Source organism: Peromyscus californicus, unplaced genomic scaffold (assembly GCF_007827085.1).
Source record: "Peromyscus californicus insignis strain IS unplaced genomic scaffold, ASM782708v3 Scaffold_1__1_contigs__length_55948999, whole genome shotgun sequence".
NCBI classification, from domain to species: Eukaryota; Metazoa; Chordata; class Mammalia; order Rodentia; family Cricetidae; genus Peromyscus; species Peromyscus californicus.
In genome coordinates this window covers 22,531,502-22,549,709 of record NW_026294492.1, presented here as the reverse complement: position 1 = coordinate 22,549,709, position 18,208 = coordinate 22,531,502, and the positions used below count along the sequence as shown (strand labels likewise).

General features: G+C 44.9%; 1 protein-coding gene and 1 long non-coding RNA gene across 13 annotated transcripts in view; one reads left to right on the top strand and one right to left on the bottom strand.

Annotated features, from left to right (window-relative positions):
- LOC128115491 (uncharacterized) overlaps positions 1 to 5,240 on the bottom strand; it is a 65,107-nt gene extending 59,867 nt beyond the window's left edge. For 6 of the 12 annotated variants that reach the window (XR_008220168.1, XR_008220170.1, XR_008220167.1 and 3 more), the window contains exons 1-3: positions 4,938 to 5,240; positions 2,989 to 3,583; positions 962 to 2,251 (exon numbers count right to left, since the gene is read on the bottom strand). This is a non-coding gene — a long non-coding RNA (uncharacterized LOC128115491). The remainder of the gene's footprint in view (positions 1 to 961; positions 2,252 to 2,988; positions 3,584 to 4,937) is intronic. The other 6 variants (XR_008220171.1, XR_008220178.1, XR_008220169.1 and 3 more) reach the window with 5 other exon arrangements.
- The window catches only part of Alk (ALK receptor tyrosine kinase), a 716,558-nt gene that overhangs the window by 463,036 nt on the left and 235,314 nt on the right, over positions 1 to 18,208 (top strand). The gene's annotated exons all lie outside the window — the stretch shown is intronic.

The window sequence follows — 18,208 nt, the reverse complement described above, 5'->3', positions numbered from 1 at the left end:
GCAAATGTTAAGAGTCAAGACCGCAATGACTGGAATAGAATGGACTAGAATGACACAGAAATAAACCCACGTAGCTACAATTACCTAGATTTTGCAAGGGAATCAGGAACATCGAGGAAATGCTAGGCTCTCTCACAAATGGTGCAGGGGAGGCGTGGAGTGGGGTGGGGGAGAAGGAGTGGGTTTCCACATGTAAAAGAATAAAAGTGGATCGTGTCACTCAGTGCCCAAAAATCAACTCCAAGTAGACCAAAGGCCGAATGTAAGACTTGGAACACTCCTGGAGCAAAACATGAGAAAAGACACGGGCATAGGCCGGGAGCTCTGAAAGGGACCTGGGAAATACTTCCAAGATTTGCCTAGATGGGATAACAGGGAAGCAGGCAACCCTGCACAGCAGAAGAGGTGGTCACCAAAGGTCAAGGTGACAGCACGTGAAAAATCTTTGCCAACCACACCTCAGTGAGGGGACTAACATCCAGCAGATATAAAAAAACTGTGAAATTAAACCCCAAGTACTAAGTCATCTAATCCATAAATTGGGTTGATGAACGGAATAGACAATTCTCAAGGGAAAAAAAAGAAGAAAAAGAAACCCAACTGGCTAATAAATACTTTAGAAAGTGCTCAAAACCCTCAGTTGTTGAGTAAAACCGCTTTGAGATTTAATCTCACCCCAGTTAGAATGGCTACTGGTGTCATGTAAAAAACAAGTAACAACAAATGTTGGCAAGGATTTGGGGAAATAGGAACCCTTATTTGGTGCCTGTGGGAGTGCAAACTGGCCCAGTATTATGCAAGTCAGTATGGAGGGTCCTCAAAGATCTAAAAACACAAAACCATAAGATTTGGCAATATCACCCTTGGGTATATATTCTAAGGATTCTGGTGTCAGCATCCTGAAGAAATACTTGCACATCTATTTTTATTGCTTATTTTATAGCCAGGAAATAGAACCAACCTAAGATGTCCAGCAACAGATGAATGGATAAAGAAAATACCCAATGGAATTTTGTGCAGCCTGGAAGAGAAATGAAATATAACGTTTGCAGGAAAATGAATGGAACTAGAAATCATTATGTTAAGCAGCATAAGCCAGACTCCAAAAGACAAAAACAAAGTATATTCTCTCACTGCAGGAGCTTACATTTAAGATCATCGTGTACATATGTAGAGGTCACAAAACTAGAAAGGAGATCATGGAAGGTGGGCAATGGAGAGATAATAGAATGCCTGTTCTAAAAAGGGGTAAGGGAGGGATTTCCTGGGAACAGGAACTACCAGGGGGAGCATTGGGGAATGGAATGGATGAGAAGAGAGCACGATGTCACACATATGTCTGAAGAGGCTATGGTGACACCCATTCCACTGTATGCTAACCCAAAAGACTAATTTCTTAAAATTATGAATGAGGAAAAGGAAAATGAAGCATAGTCAGGCCCCAGAAAGAAAAAAAAAGTGCAGTAGGCATTGGGTGACTCAACTGGCCATCAGATCAAAAGGAAGGACTCCATGAAAAAGTGTGCCTAGCTGCTGAGAGTGGGATGGAGCTATTTTCAGAATTGAGGAGTTATGCCCGGTGAAAGCTTAGTCTGAGCTGAGGCTTTGGAGGCAGCAAGTGCACGAAGAACCTAGCAAAAACAGTTTGGATTGCTTGGAATCTGGCCGTGGACCGTGAAAGGGATGCTAGTGGATACAGGACAAAGGGCCTTGGAGCCAAGCTAAAGACTTTTATCTTTCTCCTGAAGGTGGATATCATAGGGGTTTACCAAAGGCCTTACGTTATCAGAGCTGTGTTTCAGAGAGGTTGGTGAGTCTGTAGTGTATGGAGAGGGCAGTGTGTGGGCCGGGGAGTGGTGGAGGTGGGGGGGGGGGGGGACGGGACACTATGGCTGGGGTGAGAGGCTGCAGGTTGAGAAAGATGGAAAATCCATGTGCACTAAGCAGGGAGACTGGAGGTCTGTTTGCAAGGAGCAGGTTCTGAGGTCATTCCTGTTCCTGTATATGTTTTTCTCAAATCCAAAAACATTTTCAGACACACGAAAACAAGCTGCTTGGAATATAGCATTCCAAGACAAGCCTGGAGAGGCTGTGGTGTGTGGTCCCATCGGTAAAGTGCTTACTTGGCATGCGTGACCTTCTGGTTCCATCTCCAGGTGGTGGCCAGTACTTGTAATTCCAGCTCCTGGGAGGTAAAGTTCATCCTTGGCTCCACAGTGAGTTCAAAGCCAGTCTAGGCTAAAGACCCTGTCTTTAAAAAAAGAGAGAGAGAGAGAGAGAGAGAGAGAGAAAAGACTTGAAATTTGAAAAATACACTGTTTATTCCTTATAGCGAGTATACATTAGTCCCACGGGATTGGATTGAGCTATTTGATTTTTTTAAATGTTCTTTATAGATGTTAACTCTCCCTCACGGTAGGTTTCTAAACTTCACTCATTAAAAAACCCCTTGGACATCTTGTTCTAATGATGAGTCCTGGGTCCCCTCCTTGAAGCTTTCAATTGAAGAGATCAGGTGTGAGGACTAAGATTTATTCTAACCAGAAGGCGCCATGATGAGGGTGATCAATAAGAAACGGTGCCTGGGAACCCCTCGTGGTCACAGATTCTCCTTCCCGTCATTTATGAGCTAAAACCCTCCAAGCAGAGAAAGAAAAATTCCTCTCCATTATGTTCTCTCTTCCTGCCTGTCTGAATTGGTAGACTTAAAAGACTGTAACACATTCTTTTCCATCCCCAAATTTCTTTTTCTCTTATCAATTTAAGACAGGCTTAGTGAATTATTCCTTCCTTCTCTCTTCTGCTGATTGGCTGAACCTAATCTGCCTACCCTTCGCCACGTATCCCTCATCTTGACATCTTCCGGGAGTGAGTGGGTCTCAGGCAGGCATCCTGGAATTACCACCGTTAACTGCTCTGACCCTCCTACAGCTTGGGCCCCATGGGGACCACAAACGGTCTCATAACCCTCTGAATTGAAGTCATTACCAAAGTCATTTCACAGATGAAAGTATGAAGTCTCAGAGGGTGTGAATAGGATCCTCAAGGACACGGGTAAAATACCCAAGGGCTTTAAACCGAGTCCCCGAACCCAATATGCCATAGGCTTATTCCTTAACCAACATGGCTTCAAAGACAGTAGATGAAGGGAGGTCAAGTGTATTATTCCTCTGAGGTCGCGCTCTTATCTCAGCTGGAGCAGGCAGGTGACCGTGTTCCCCTAGGTGCCCGTGGGTTTTGTTTGCTGTCATCTGCTTCCAGAATCTTCTGTTTCTGTTTCTCCAATAATAGGCCCAGGCAGGATCAGCGTTCAAGAGTAGACATTCCATTAGCCCCTCTGAAAGACCAGAATTCCCAATTCACAGGTACATGGGGAGTCCAGAGTGTGATAATTATGGACTTTTCTTCCAATTCCCCACAAGCGAGGAGCTTTCGAGATTTAACACAGCCCTTTTCTTCCAAACATGTCACACTGCAGACAAAATGCTTTCAAAAATTCAATCTTGAAGATTTCTGTTGGCTACCCATGCCTCTGCATAGCAGCAGAGGGATTTGATACGGAAGCCTCCTCTGAACATAGCTCCTGTAAGGTAAGCGGAGAAGGACCTGAGCCATCTGCCGCGAGGCTCTTGGGGGGGGGGGGGGGTGTCTAACTCTCAAGGCCTTCCCTGGCCCAGGTGCAGCAAGATGGGTCTGGGATTGGAAGTAAAAATGGACCGAACAGTTGTATCTGTCCAAACCTGCATTAAAAGATACACAAACAGTGGCTAAACAGACACCATCATGCCAGTCTCCCAATAACATAGCAAGTCAGCTTGAAGGTGAGGTCCAAGACCTTATCTTATCTCCTTGGAAGGACCTCTCTTCTTCCACCCACATCCCCACTAGGCAATTAATATGCTTTCAGCTTTGAGGGCCTTGGTGGCCCTACTTTAGGCCTTCACTCACCCCAGGACATTCAAATTAGTTGCTTAGGTGTCTGGCTCCTTACTGACTCTTGAGAACAGACGTCGTGTCTTATCTATCTCATATCCCTAGCCCCTGACTTCTGGGTAGTAGGTGCTTCATATGTGTTCTATGTGTTCGCACAATGAGCGAAGACTTCAATGATATGACATGGCATTGGCTTTCTGGAACTGCGGGGGTGGTTGCTAACAGAGATTGGTTTTGCCCTTTATGCAGTAGTGGACAGGCTAGGACAGCATACACTTCTTTATATGTCTGCCTTAATGAATGAACACACGCATTGATTATACAACATGACATGGTACGATGACTTTCTGCATCGGATGATCGGATGATGGTCATCCAAAGGAAAATTGGTTTTGTCCTTTTGCAACAGTGATAAAACTGAGCTCTAACACTGGGTGCTGTGGTTTTGACAACGAAAAGGCAGACAGATTTGATTTAGTTTGGCTTTAAGTTTCTATTTATTTATTATTGTATGTGTGGACCTGTATATGGTGTGCGCACATGTGTGCGTGTGTGTGCAGATGTGTATGGCCTGGCGTGCATGTGGATATCAAGTGAAAATGTTCAAGAGTCAGTTCTGTCCTTCTAACGTTGATTCTGGGGAGGGAACTCAGGTTTCCTGGCTCTTGTGGCAAACGCATTTACACCGAGCCATGTCACTGGCCCCAGCTTTGTCTTAACAGCCTGGACACTGAGAAACTGGGACAGATTAAGTGCCTTGAGGAAGGCAGGGCGGAGCAGCTCACAAAGTGTTTGAGCTACAACCTTTAAAATATGCAAGGATCCCCTGACACATGGAAGCTTGGCGATGCGGCTGCTCTACGTGCCTTTGGGTTTCTTCCAACCTTGAGATTCTGATTTCAGAATTTGCTTTTATTCACCTGCACGGCTCCTTTATTGGTCTGAATATATATGGGGGTATTTTTCATCTTCCAAAGTGATCCAGAGGCAGCCTCCCCACTTACCTATGGAGCTTTTGGTGGGCACCGTGGATTGACTTATAGAGTGGCTGACTCGCAGACTGCATGATTCACTGTGCTCTATCGATGCCCCCAAACACGTACATCATCGTATCTGCCGTTTCAAGATGACACTGTTACTTCCCCAACTGTGCAAATACAGCTGTAAAAAAATGATGCACGGCCAGCCGGCCGTCCCCCAGAGTGGAGACAAGAGAGCACACACCCTCTGGCTTAGCATGCCTCCCACACACCCTTTACAGAATTTCAACACCTGATTTCAAGTCTGTTAAAAGGAGAAGAAAATTGCAAATGAGCTCACATTACTGGCAAAACCAAATCAGCTTGCCTGGGAAATCGCCGCCCGCCTGTGCCTGCGGTCTGCAGATGCTCCAGCACCCTCTGTGGCTCCCCAAAATCAAAAGGGTTTCCAGCAGCTTCTGCAAATAAGCAGGCTCCAAGCCTCCTCTCTTTGTTAGGGATTTGATTCAAACTGTGTCTGCTCGCTAAAAGATACAAAAGGAAAAAAAAGTCAGTATGATACAGCTTTGAAATTTGTCTCTTTTTTTTCTTATTTCTTCTTTTTTTTTTTTTAACCAGCGCCACAGGAAAGAAGAATACATGATAAATTGCTACATCTGGCCTTAAATTTATAAAGAAAACAATAATGCAAGAAACTAAATTTGTCTATCCATTGTCACTTAAGAGGAGAGTTTGGGTTCCTTTTTCCTTTTTGTTTGTTTGCCCCTTTGCCTAATCAATTACAAAACTGTGTCAAAAGTATCATCCTGCTCCCCACAGCATCCTTCTCGAAGCATCCTTCTCCCAACAGCATCCTTGTACCACAGCATCCCTCTCCCCACAGCATCCTTCTCCCAATAGCATCCCTCTCCCCACATCACCCTTCTCACAGCATCCTTCTCCCCCACAGCACCCCTCTCCCCATAGCATCCCTCTCCCAACAGAATCCATCTCCCCACAGCATCCTTCTCTTCCACAATACCCCTCTCTCCCAAAGAATCCCTCTTCCCTACAGCATCCTTCTCTACCCAACATCTCTCTCCCAAAGAATTCCTCTTCCCTATAGCATCCTCCTCCACACAGCATCTCTCTCCCAAAGATCCCTCTTCCCTACAGCATCCTCTGCCACACAACATCTCTCTTCCCCACAGCATCCCTCTCCATGACCCTTCCATGAAGCAATGTACTTTTGTCCACAAATTTAAGTAACCATGAATAAGAATGGAGGGGAGCAGTAAGCCACTCTGGAGATAAGGTGTGTGGGTGGGTTTCTGGGCGGAAAACAGAGCCAGGAGCTTACCTGAGACCCTGTCATTGAATGTGAGATTTAAAGTGGCCATCTGGGGTCAAGGTGAGGCCCTTCCGTATCTTTCCCAGCCACTGAATCTTGTCATATCCTAATAGAAATGGACGCTGGAGAGGATGGAGCTGGGTTCCAAATCTTTCCCTTATTTGTGTTCAGCAAGCCGGGACTGATTTTATTATAGCTCCTTTATTTGGGCACTCTTCTTCGACTGCATAGTAATAAACACAGAGAGGATATTTTTTTTCTCTCCTCCTACAGTAACTGCTATGCTGCTCAAAATAATTTCCCATCCTGACAAAAGCTCCACATTGTCAGTAGATGTGTTCTGTGTGGATTTGCTGTTCTCATCCTCCATGGGTACCATGGTGACTCAGTCTGAATGTTACCTACCCACCTAGGTCTTGTCGAACCTGTCAGAGGGTTCAAGAAATCACCATGCCCACTGCTAGTGTGCGGTGGTTTCTTTGTTTGAGGCCGGGTCTCCCTGTGTAGCCCAAGGCTCCTCTAGAACTCACTTTGTGGCTTTGGATGATGACCTCCAACTCGATAGCCTCCTGCTTCAGCTTGCCAAGTGCCAGGATTTAGACTACAGGTGAACATCACCACACACAATGTATGCCCAGTACATACACTGATGAATAACAGCAAGCATTCTGGTGCATACCAGAGATAAGAGAAGTTCTGGGTCCCTCTGGCTTGCTTAGCCCAGGAAGTAGTTCTTCCAGGCCTCAGCTGTGCTATGAACCAAACGGAGTATGTTTTGATGACTGAGTCAGAAGACACAGAAGAGATCTGGATACAGAGAAGACCTTACCTTACCTAGCCTTAGCTCTCTGTGGCTTAGATCTACCCAATTCATTCAAAAGATTGCTGCCCAAGCCAAGCTTCTGGCATGCCAGGAAAGGGATCAGAGTAGAGTCTGAATGTGAATATGGTTCAAGCCTCCTCAAAAGTTTTAGGGTGCAGGGTTAAGAACTCCTCACTCAGGCTCTGGATGAATGTAAAAGGTGTTATTCAGGGCCCTACCCATGATTGGGTTATCCATGCATCTGTTGCCCTTACCATCATTATTATTCATCCAAAGATGGCTGCACACCACAGTAGTGTTTTCTTTGTGATGTTTATTTCCCTGGAGGGAATGGTCTTGTTCCAGAAATTTGGCACCCTCTCTAGTTTCTATTCAATGTAGTATTTATAAAACCCAGCCTTACTTGTTACAGTGACTGAAAGGGAATAGATTACCTATGGATGTGACCCATGACTATGATCCGTTGTCCTAGAGTCCCAGAATTGAGGTAGAATGCTCAGGCTCTTATTCTACCAACTGTCCAGTCCCTTCCCTAAGGCTCAGTTTATCCTTCTAGAATGTGGGGATGTTGGATATGTGATGGATCACTGAAGGTCTGCCTGCTTTAAGTTTCTATGTCTTTTAAAGACTAAGCCAACAAAATATTCTTTGCAGGTGGGAGAGCTGGACCAAGAACTATGATATAGTGTTCTTTGGTATTTGAAAGAATCCAAGGTCCAAAGAAGAGTGAAGGGTAGTATTGCCAGGCGTGTTTACAATGCTAGATGTTGCAGAACAGACCCCTGGGAAGACAGAGGTAGCGTGAAGAGGGCAAGAGGGGAAGGTTCAAGGTGGAAGGTTGTGGGCGGTTGTTAGTGCCTCAGTTGGACCAGGTATGGAGACTTAGTTCAAATGGCATCAGGCCCCACCCATGCATGTTGGTAAGGAGACTGATGCCTTCTCTCATAGCTGCCAGGGAGGTCTGTAAAGAAGGTCTCAGAACTTCCTCTTCTTCTATGAAGATGTTCCTATGCCATGATTGTTGAGTGATTGATAGATGGAAGATTTTGCTTAACTAATGTCAGATATCCTGGTGAAGACCAAAAAAGTATAATGGAAATACAGTTGATGAACTGCGGGAGTAAGCCCTCAGTCCCTCAGCATCCGTACTTTTTCAACTGGAAGGGTAACTAAAGCTTCAAATATTTTTTTTTCTTTCTGATTCTTAAGATGATATAAACAGTCTTTGGCCACCAGATTTTTCTAAGCCAATACAGGCAAACTATGAGCACATTATTTTGCATGAAATGGACTCATTTGCATACATTTGCATAGTGCTTTCAAAAAGCCTTCATTCTAACTACATCAAATAAAAACAAATTAGTGTAATCTACTGCCATTGTATGGAAGCCCAGCTTGGGGATCTTGCTGGTGACAGGCCCGTGGCTGGAAGAGACAAGAACAAGCTTTTTGAGAAGGTCTGATCATCCCCCTCTTCCTGTATCCAGAGAGACACAGATACAAAGAGGTTTGAGAACAGAGCGCCGTGGGGAAGTGCAAGGTCTCGGGCATCCAAAGGGTGTTCCCTCGGCAATTCATAAACGGAGCCTGTTTGCATCCCTAGGCCGTTCAGTTATACCGGGAAAGCCTGTGCGTCTGCAATGACTGGGCATTTAAGAAGGGGATTATGGGGGTTAAGTGACTTGCTAGCTTTCACATAGCAGATAGTCATGGCTAGCTGCAAACCCACAACTATTCCGGGCCGCTCAGACCTTAGAGACTTGATGCTCCGCGAACGGATCCAGAGTTGCCTGGAAAAGAGGCAACATATCCCCATGGACTGTTAACCCAGCCTTTTTCAGCCCCACACTGACTTGGAGAAGGGGTGTGAAGGAACCCCCTGATGGTACAGGGACCGCGTCTCACCCAGTCTACCATGCATCTGGCCCTAAGTAATTGTCTTTTTATCACTTGAGGCAGTTATTTGAAAATTATGGTAATGGGGTGAAAATCTACGCAGCTTACAGTTTACTAGAACATTAATCCTCTGAGGATGGTTTTGTGATTTTTTTTTCCTTTTTTTTTTTTCTTTGTTTGCCTCCCTTCATCTCTGTGGGATCTTTTCCACTGCGGGAAGTAAATTTTATTTTTAGGTTTCTCTCCCTATGATCTGCCATCCCAGAACCCCCCCTTGCCTAATTGTGAATGTCCACATTTGCTAAGATCCACATAAAGGTTGCTAGTACAGATCGCCTCTGGCCCGGGGACTGCTGCTTAGCAAGTGTAAGAGAAAAAGACACCGGGAAGCAGGAGTCAAGCATGGGCTGCAGAGGAAAGCTGAGCCACATTCACCTCCTGCTTCTTCTATCTTTGAGGCCTTAACCTGAGTCACTCCAATATTCGATTTCTTCATAGTTATATACCTCTGTGCTTTCTAGATGGCCAAACCAACATCCTAAGGATAATCCTGTAAATTTGGAGTGAGTCTGGCCTAGAAACTTGGGGCTGAGGGTGGGCTGCTGCAGCCAGCAACATTCAAATACAGAATGTTCTCTCAAAGCCCATGTATCCATAAGGAAGGAGGTCCACCTGTGAATGGAGGGCACACCTGTGAGAGATTTTCTGCTCATTTTGAAGTGGGTGAACCCACTTCTCGTCTAGACTTTTGAGGTAGGAAGACACACCTTTAATCTGGATCCTGAGGCGGGAAGACATACCCTTAGTATGGGCCACACCTTCTGCTGAAAGCTTATATAAAGACATGGAAGGAAGGTTTTGCTCTCTGCCTGCTTGCCTTCACCTTGCTGGCACATCCATTCCTTCACTGGCACTGGTGCCTACTTCTTTGTGATTCCAGCATATACAGAAAACCAGCTGAGACACCCAGCCTCATAGGACCGAGCAACTACTAGATTCTCGGACTTTCCATTCACAGCTAGTCACTGTTGGATTAGCTGGACCACAGCCTATAAGTCATCCGGATAAATTCCCTTTATAGAGAGAGAGATTCATTCCATAAGTTAACTGACTAGAGAGAGCACTGACTGACAGTCATCTAGATGAAAGCTATGGTACAGCCCTGGATCATCTCACCAAATCCTTTGAGATCTCATGGTCATAAAGTCTCCATCTGCTCATTGACAACACCCAAGCCAGACAACCACTGATTGGCACAGCTGCAACATCCAAGATTCCCAGGAAAATGCACACTTTCTTGAGGAAGTCAAGAGTACCAAGATGGCCTTTGGTTTGTCCAATTGTACTTTTTTTCCTACCTTGCAACTCGCTCTAGCCAGGATCCTCCCACATTCTTCAAGTTCCCTCACGGGCCCGCCCTCAACCCTTCAGCCTTCTGAAGCCACACAATAAGAGAAAGGAGCCGGTTGTGTAGAGCTTCTGACTCACTCATCTGTCACAGTTACTCTGCCCACCCAGATCCTCTCCATCCCAGAGCTGCTGTAAAGAGTAAAGAAAGAGTACAATGGCAATCTCATTGGCCTTTACTGTGGTGTATTTACCATAAGTAATTGAGGAAGTGATAGAATCATTCCATTTCATTGAAGTGACTTTCTATGCCTCAGTTTCTCCATTGGTAATTTAAGCCTGGATGAGCAGCCTCCTTGGAGAGATGAGAAGAGAAATGGAACTACATCCAAGAAAGTGCAGAGTGCCCTTTGGCAGAACAGTGTGACTGTGCATGGAGTCATCATCAGCTAGATTATTGCTGAGCTCAAGCATCTCAGGGTGCCCAGAACTTAAGGGCTTCCTGTGCTTAGAGAGCTGAGCATCCACCTCCACTTCCTGAATCACCATCAATTAATTTCATCACTTCTAAAAGGGCCGTGATTTTCCATTGTTCTCCATCCACACGGAGGCCTGTAAATGACCAAGTGAGTCAGCGGGGTGCTTAGCTTGGGAAACTGGCCCATTTCTGTAGACCTGCAGGCAAAGAAGCAAAGATCTAGGTCAGTGGGCAAAGCAGGGCAGAGGCAGGAGGGAAGAAAGGAGGGAAATGCAGGGAGAGAAAAGACAATCAAAGAGGCACAGGCATGAGGAAGCACAGTCTTGGCTATCTGGTGTCACTCAAGACCATGTCTTCACCATCTCTCCATTTCACAGCTGTCCTTTCGGCAAGCATCTGCAGGTCGCCCACACCCTAGCCGCTCTCCAGCTCCCACGTGATAAATAGCCAAGCCAGGAGGAAAGTCCTACTTCATCTGTTCCATTTTGGAATTAGACTCAGAGAAGTTTTTGACCTCGACGGAACACTTCAAATCACTTGACCGACATGGCCCTTTTACAAACAAACAAATTGAAACCCAGCAGCTTAAGGCCTTTGTGATTGCGAGTTCAGACGGCAAGGGAGTCCAGACTGCAACCCAGGTCTTCTGGTGTCAAGTCCCGTGGTGATTTCATCACACAGGCACATAGGCACACTGTTTGCATGTGCTCAGAGTCTAGGTTTGTTTTTAATTTTACCATTTTATTCATCCTTATGCCAACCTGACCTGGAAAATGAATACTATGCCCATTGTTACATAGATCAAAATAGTGAGTAGGTATAAAAACCTAGATCCGTGACTCCCAGGATATACCACACTGCGTTGGAGTCAGTGGTCTGGAGAGCTGGCTATTACGAAAAGGCCAGGCTTCCCATCAATATTTATAGGAAATCTTCTGGTCTGACTGTACTCCTGCTTAGAAGTCTCAACATTTTTTTAGAATTTATCAGAGGAATGAATGTAACAATGGCGTTGATGGGTAATTTGAGTAATTAACACCCCAAAGCTCTTAGTACATAAGGTTTTGGATTTCAGTGCAGTCTTCCGACAGATGCTCTATTTACTGGTCAAGTGGCATTATCCTGAGGATTATAACGGAGGAGGGAAAAATGCCTGCCAGAGGAGAGAGAGGGCAGGCAGTTTGGGTTTGTCGTTAGCAATCTTAGGTATGTTTCAGTGTACCTAGGAGACAGCTTGCTTCTAAGATTTGAATGATGAACCAGTGAGTCGCAGAGAAGGAGTTGGACATCTGCTTCTCAATTAGTGTTCATTTAGCTTGTTTGCAAATGATCTGTGCCTCTGTAAGACTGCGTAACTGAAAGTTGGTCTCTTTCCTACGACTGTAAGGTTTTACTAGCCTCACACTGGGCCAGATGGATGTAGCAGAGGGGCGTGGCTGAGCTGCAGGAGAATGAGGGATATTCCTGTTTCTGCTGATATTTGGAAAGATGATGTGTCCCCCTGAAGCTCAGTACACCCATAATACTCACATCAAGGTCTTCAAAAACACCTAGCCAACACACATCTTGGAAGCTCAAAATGGGTCTTTGTATGGATGCTACTTTGGAGCTGATGTTCAGGTGGTTTGCACAACTGTGGTTTTCCTGGTTATTAAAATACTGACGTATTTTTAGTCAGTTTGAAAACAGCCCATTCTCCAAGTTCTGGAAGTCCAGTATCACTTTCCTGGCTGCACCAGGCACAGAGAGCCCTGATAAAAATTGATAGGGAGTTGATCTGGCAATTATGTACCCACCTACCTACCTACCTACCTACCCACCTACCCACCTACCCACCTACCTATCTACCTATCTACATATGTACCTACCTACCTCCATACCTCCCTACTTTCCTACCTACTTATTTACTTACCTACTTACCTCCCTATCTACTTACCTACCTATCCACCTACCTCTCTACCCACCTACCTCTGTACTTACCTACCTATCTACCTACCTATCTACCCACCTACCTACCTATCTACCTACCTACCTATCTACCTACCTATCTACCCACCTACCTACCCACCTACCTACCTACGTACCTACCTATCTGCCTACCTACCTATCTACCTACCTACTTATCTACCTACCTACCTACCCACCTACCTACCTATCTACCTACCTACCTACCTACCTACCTACCTACCTGTCAGGCTTCCAGGGCTCCTACATGCCTACCTTGTTCCTGGAAGTTTCTTGTCCTAATGAGGAAACAGAATCCCTTCTAGTTATGTTGAGCTCCTATAGGAAGACATCTACTTTGTGGTTCCTCCAGAAGAACCTGAGAGAGACTGGTTACCAAATAGTTTAAAGGACAAGATGGGTCAAACCTGGTAGAAAGTAGAGGTGTATAGTTGGCTAATAGAGTCATAAGCTGTTGATCCATTAGTTACCAATGAGGAGCCAGAGAGAAGCAGAAGCCAGAGAATCATGAAAGACAAAAGGGAAGAATTCACACCCCAAAGCTCCTAGTACCTAAGGTTTTTGGATTCAGTGCAGTCTTCTGACAGTGAACACAGTCTGGATTGTCTTGCTCCTCCATCAGAATCCATGGATGTAGAAGTCTCTATGAGTTTTCTCTGATAACTTAAATGACATTTTGATTTCAAGGCTAATCGTAAAGAAAGCGTCTTCACCTTCACCCTTGAGGCTTGTTTCCTATCACTTAAGTATGAAAGATCATTCTTTGGTTGTCATAAATGTAAAACAAAACAAAAAATGAAGCTGACTTGGCAAGGGTTGATACCCTCAAAAGACCGTTGATCCCAGGAGTCCTGGTAAACTAAGATTTGCAGTCATTAATCTATCAAAAACCCTCTGGAGATTTTAATTCATCGCATAACCCAAATGGCATGGGCATTTCAACATGTAAAGACCCACATTCATTTGCCAGAGCTGCTGTGACAGTGGCCTACAACCTGACAGCTCATTCTCTTGTAGTCCTGAAGGATAGAAACTCAAAAGCCTGGCCATGCTGCTGCTGCGACTTTGGATCAAATCCTTCACCACTTCCTGGCTTCTTGTGGTAGCCATTAATCCAAGGCATCCCTTCTCTTGCATAAGCATTCCTGCCCCCCATCCTCTGTTTATGTTCCTCCCATCTTTTCCTTACAAGAAGAGCAGTCACGCTGGGTTGGCTCCACCTTGATCACCTCATTTAACTTGATTACATCTGCAAAGACTCCATCTATGGTCATAGTCGTAGGTAAAAGGTGATAGTGTTTCAGCACATCTGTTTGGAAGACAATTTAGCCCATAAACAAAACCTGGCTAAGATGGGTTTACGAGTTGTTTTCCCTGTGAGCAGTAACGTTGTTTCAGCGCATAGTGCTTGCCATAGCGTTGAATTGATCTGCTAATTTGAACTATATGGTTTGGTACATTTATATTGACTTTATATTAAGTAGTTATTGAATTGTTGTTTGGTTTTAATAGCAAGCAAGAGCTATATGCATAAGGAGTTTATACCCAGGCTGCACATATTAAAATAACATGAGAATACATAATTTCTCAGCTCAAGGAAGCCTTGAACCTTTAGCCCTAATTTATTTGCAGTACTTGCGTGTGGCATCAGTACTAGAGCCTCTGGGGTCTAGATGAATACCAGATGTCAGAGGAGACAGTGCCTTTCCAAAGCCTGTGTGTGTGAGCACGTCTGTTAAGAGGCACTCGTGTACACTAAGGGTCAGCTTTCAGGGCTGCATAGCCCTTATGACCAGCAGATGTGCCAAAGTAAAGGTTGAGTTCTGGAATGGCCTGGAATAAACCTCTGATTCTGAAACTGGTAGAGCCCTCTGCTCTATCTCGGTGGTACTATGTGGATCAGTGGGGATCCAGAGTCTGGCTTAGACTATAGGTAGAACTCATCCAGAGAGAGCCAAGCTCCAAGAAGGTAGGTGGCCCCTGGAATCACAGGAAGAAATTGACATCTAGGAGTAGTCCAGAATTTTATTCTACTAGAATCAGTGGGAGCCCCGAGGAACATTGCATATCTCATTGACCCTCACAACCCCGAGGACAAGTTTGTCTTGAGTGTCCCCAAAGGACAGCCAGCATGTCAACCCAAAGTACTTAACTCAAATTCTTTGATTTGGAATGGATGGACATCACCAGGGCTTCTCAGCTCCACTTCAGTATCTCCAAGTTCAGACTTCTGGAGGGAAGGACTGGAAGACTCCTCTTAAGGCACCCTCAGCAAATAACTGCAAATTCCTTTGCTTTTGGTTTGAAATTCAACATTCATTTGAGTTCTCTTTCAAGAATAAAATGTTTAAGTTCCATTCTTTTAGAAAAATGTCCATTATTTTTCTTCAAGTATGTGTAAGCAATTCCAGATTTTTCCTGCAGATTTTCCTGCACCTGCCCATGCCCAGTGTCATCCCCTGTTCACCTACAATCTCTTAATTGGTGATGCACTAAACAGCAATTAGGCAAGGGACTTCTTTATTCTATGGCCAAATAATCAGGGATGGATATTGAATATATTACAAGTATACCCGATTTGAAACCTGACTCTAATGTGTAGTGGCTATTTTAAGTTACACAGCCCATACAACCATACTTAGTCTTGGTTACTATGGTAGTCAGTGTTCTATTTTCATAAGAGAATATCTGAACAAAATAATTGCAGGGAAGAAAAATATTTCTTGGCTTCTGTTTGCAACCCACCAAGATAGGGAGGGAGTGATAGAGCAGGGCAGCTCATCCCTTGGCGGCCAAGAAGCAGAGAGAAACAGATGCCTATGTGATTGGTAATCCTTTCTTCCTGTTTTATTCTACCTGGACCACCATCCTTTTGGGTAGTGTTGCCCACAGTCAGGATAGGTACCCCTCCCCTTGGTTAATGCTCTCTGGACAGTCCTTCCCAGATACACCCTAAAGTGGGCTTTGCTATCTTCTTTGTATTTATTAAGATCAACCCTCCTATTACCCAATTAGGAAAAATAGGTACAATATTAAATGCTCATCTTCCTCATCCGTGTCATCATTAGGATCGAATAAGACAGTGGCTGGGAAAGCTTTTCAATGTGCACATTGCTACTTTAATTAGGATTATTTTTTCCCATTTGCCGAGTGCCTTCAGCCAAATACTGCAGAAATACATCCGCAGTTAAACAACTTTGATTAGATACTAGTTGTAGCATTGGAGAACAAAGATGGCAGACGCTTCATAAGAGACTGTTGGGGGAAAAAACAAACTATCATAACCTTCATGATTTGGTTGGGTATTTGAGCGAGGGCCCAGAGAACCAGGAGCTTGTTCTAAATGTATGCTGTCATAAAAGGGGACATACCCGGGATTGGGCATTTTGAGCGTCATTGGGCATCATCTCTACTGGGAGGAAAGACCAGAATGAGAATCAAGCTGTAATTTATAAAGAAGCAGGAATCCTTACTGTGGGCAAGAGAAGATAGTGTTTTGTTTTGTTTTGTCTTGTTTTGTTTTTCTTTATTGAGACACTGTCTAACTATATAGCCTTGTTGGTCTAAAACTCATTGTGTAGACCAGGCTGGCCTCAGATTCACAGAGGTCTACCTACCTCTATATCCCAAGTGCTGGGATTAAAGGTGTGCACCACCACGTACAGTGTGTTTGGTGTTTCGTACATAGCACATGATTGTATTTTTATCTACACTCAGAAGTAGTCTTGCTTTGTCTCATTTCCTCATGAGCTCATGTGGTGGTATGAGACCGACACTTAGTCTGTACTGTTGACTGAACTGAGAAGGGCGAAATTGGGAATGCACCCTCTGGAAATGTCTGTGAAGGCATTCCTGAAGAGGAGTAACTAAGGGGAAGACCCGCCATGACTGTGGTCAGCACCATCCAGTGGGCTGGGAGCTCAAATGGACTGAAGGGGGGAAGGAAAGCTATCGGGTGCAGGCATTTCCTCTCTTGGTTCTGTCTGCCATGAGGTGAGCTGCAGAAGTCTACACACCCTCCTGACCACGATGGATTGAAACCTCTGAAGGTCTGAGCCAAAATCTCGTCATTGTGTTTTTTCCCCCTCAGAGGCCAGCACAGTGAAGTCTAACATGTCTGAGCTTCTCATTCTGTGTTCCCATCTAAGGACAGAATCAGATACCCTAGTTGTGAGCGCCCGGACAACCTCCAAATGCCAAGGGCTTCTTCCCTTTCTCACACCAGAGAAACCATAGCCTGCCAATGGTTTCAAAATGGGATATACTCATAGCAGGTGAAAAAGAAAAAGGAAGAAGGGAGGGAGGGAAGAAACATGAAGAAGAAGAAGAATTAAGGAGAAACGAGACCCCCTTTAGTGTGCTTGGGCATCCACTGAGATTTGTCACAAGGAGGGACAAATAAACACTGTTTCACTTGACAACAGGCCCCGCCCCTGGCCCCTGCGCGTGCGCATGCCGCTGGGGGGGTCCTAGGATTAGGAAGCCACGGAACCCCAGCACCATTTGATTCCCTCCAAAGGCAGCACTTTAATCAAATCCTGGGATTGATCATGGGTTTGATCTTTTTTGCATGCCTAACTACATCCCCCACTCCTGAAGGATTCCATGTCCCATAGATATTAAAGTCTGTGCTGAATGGTTTGGGGAAGATTCCAGAGTCATTTTCTCCTCGGGCTGGTCTATGATCAAAGTGCACAGATGTTTCATAAAACTTAAAATGACGGAGCCATTTGCCTCAGGTGGCTAATCAAGCAGGTTTAAAGAATTCCAAGGTACCAAGGAACCACAAGTGCAGAGTGGAAATTGAATTGCGGTCACAGATACAGTTTGGCCATTAAAAGCCAGACTTGATGGGCTAATAGAGGGCTATCAGCTGATGAGCGAACATCAGTGTGATAGCAACAAAATTGGCCTCTGTTGAAAAGGGGTTTTTCTCCAAGACCTCATGATACCCCGTAGGTGAACTCTTGATGCCTGCCCATATCTCAGTTAATAGCTTTAGCTGAATCAGATTAATTTAGAGGGGCTAATGAAAATGATGTAAAAGAGTTTGGAGATAATAATTTGATGCTGGCATATCACCTGAAGAATGACGACATCAGAAAAATCCAGTCCCCTGAGCAGTCGGCGAAGAGAACTGGGAAGTGATAGGGCAGCAGCAGGTCCCTGTCTTCCTCGTCAGTCTACTTCACCTCACATAGACAGGGAGCAAAACTGGGTGGTGTTTAGTCAATGTTGCAGCCCATGTTGTATTGTTACAATAAAATACCTGAACCTGAGTAACTTTGTAAACAAAAGAGATTGATTTGGTTCAGTTTGGGAAACTAACAACCCAAGACTGGTTGGTTTGGCACCATGGATGGCATGATGAAGAAACAAGAGATCATGTCACCAGACTCAGAGGTCAGGCTCAGGCTTTTGTAGCAACTCGCTCTCATATGATCCCATGAGATTTA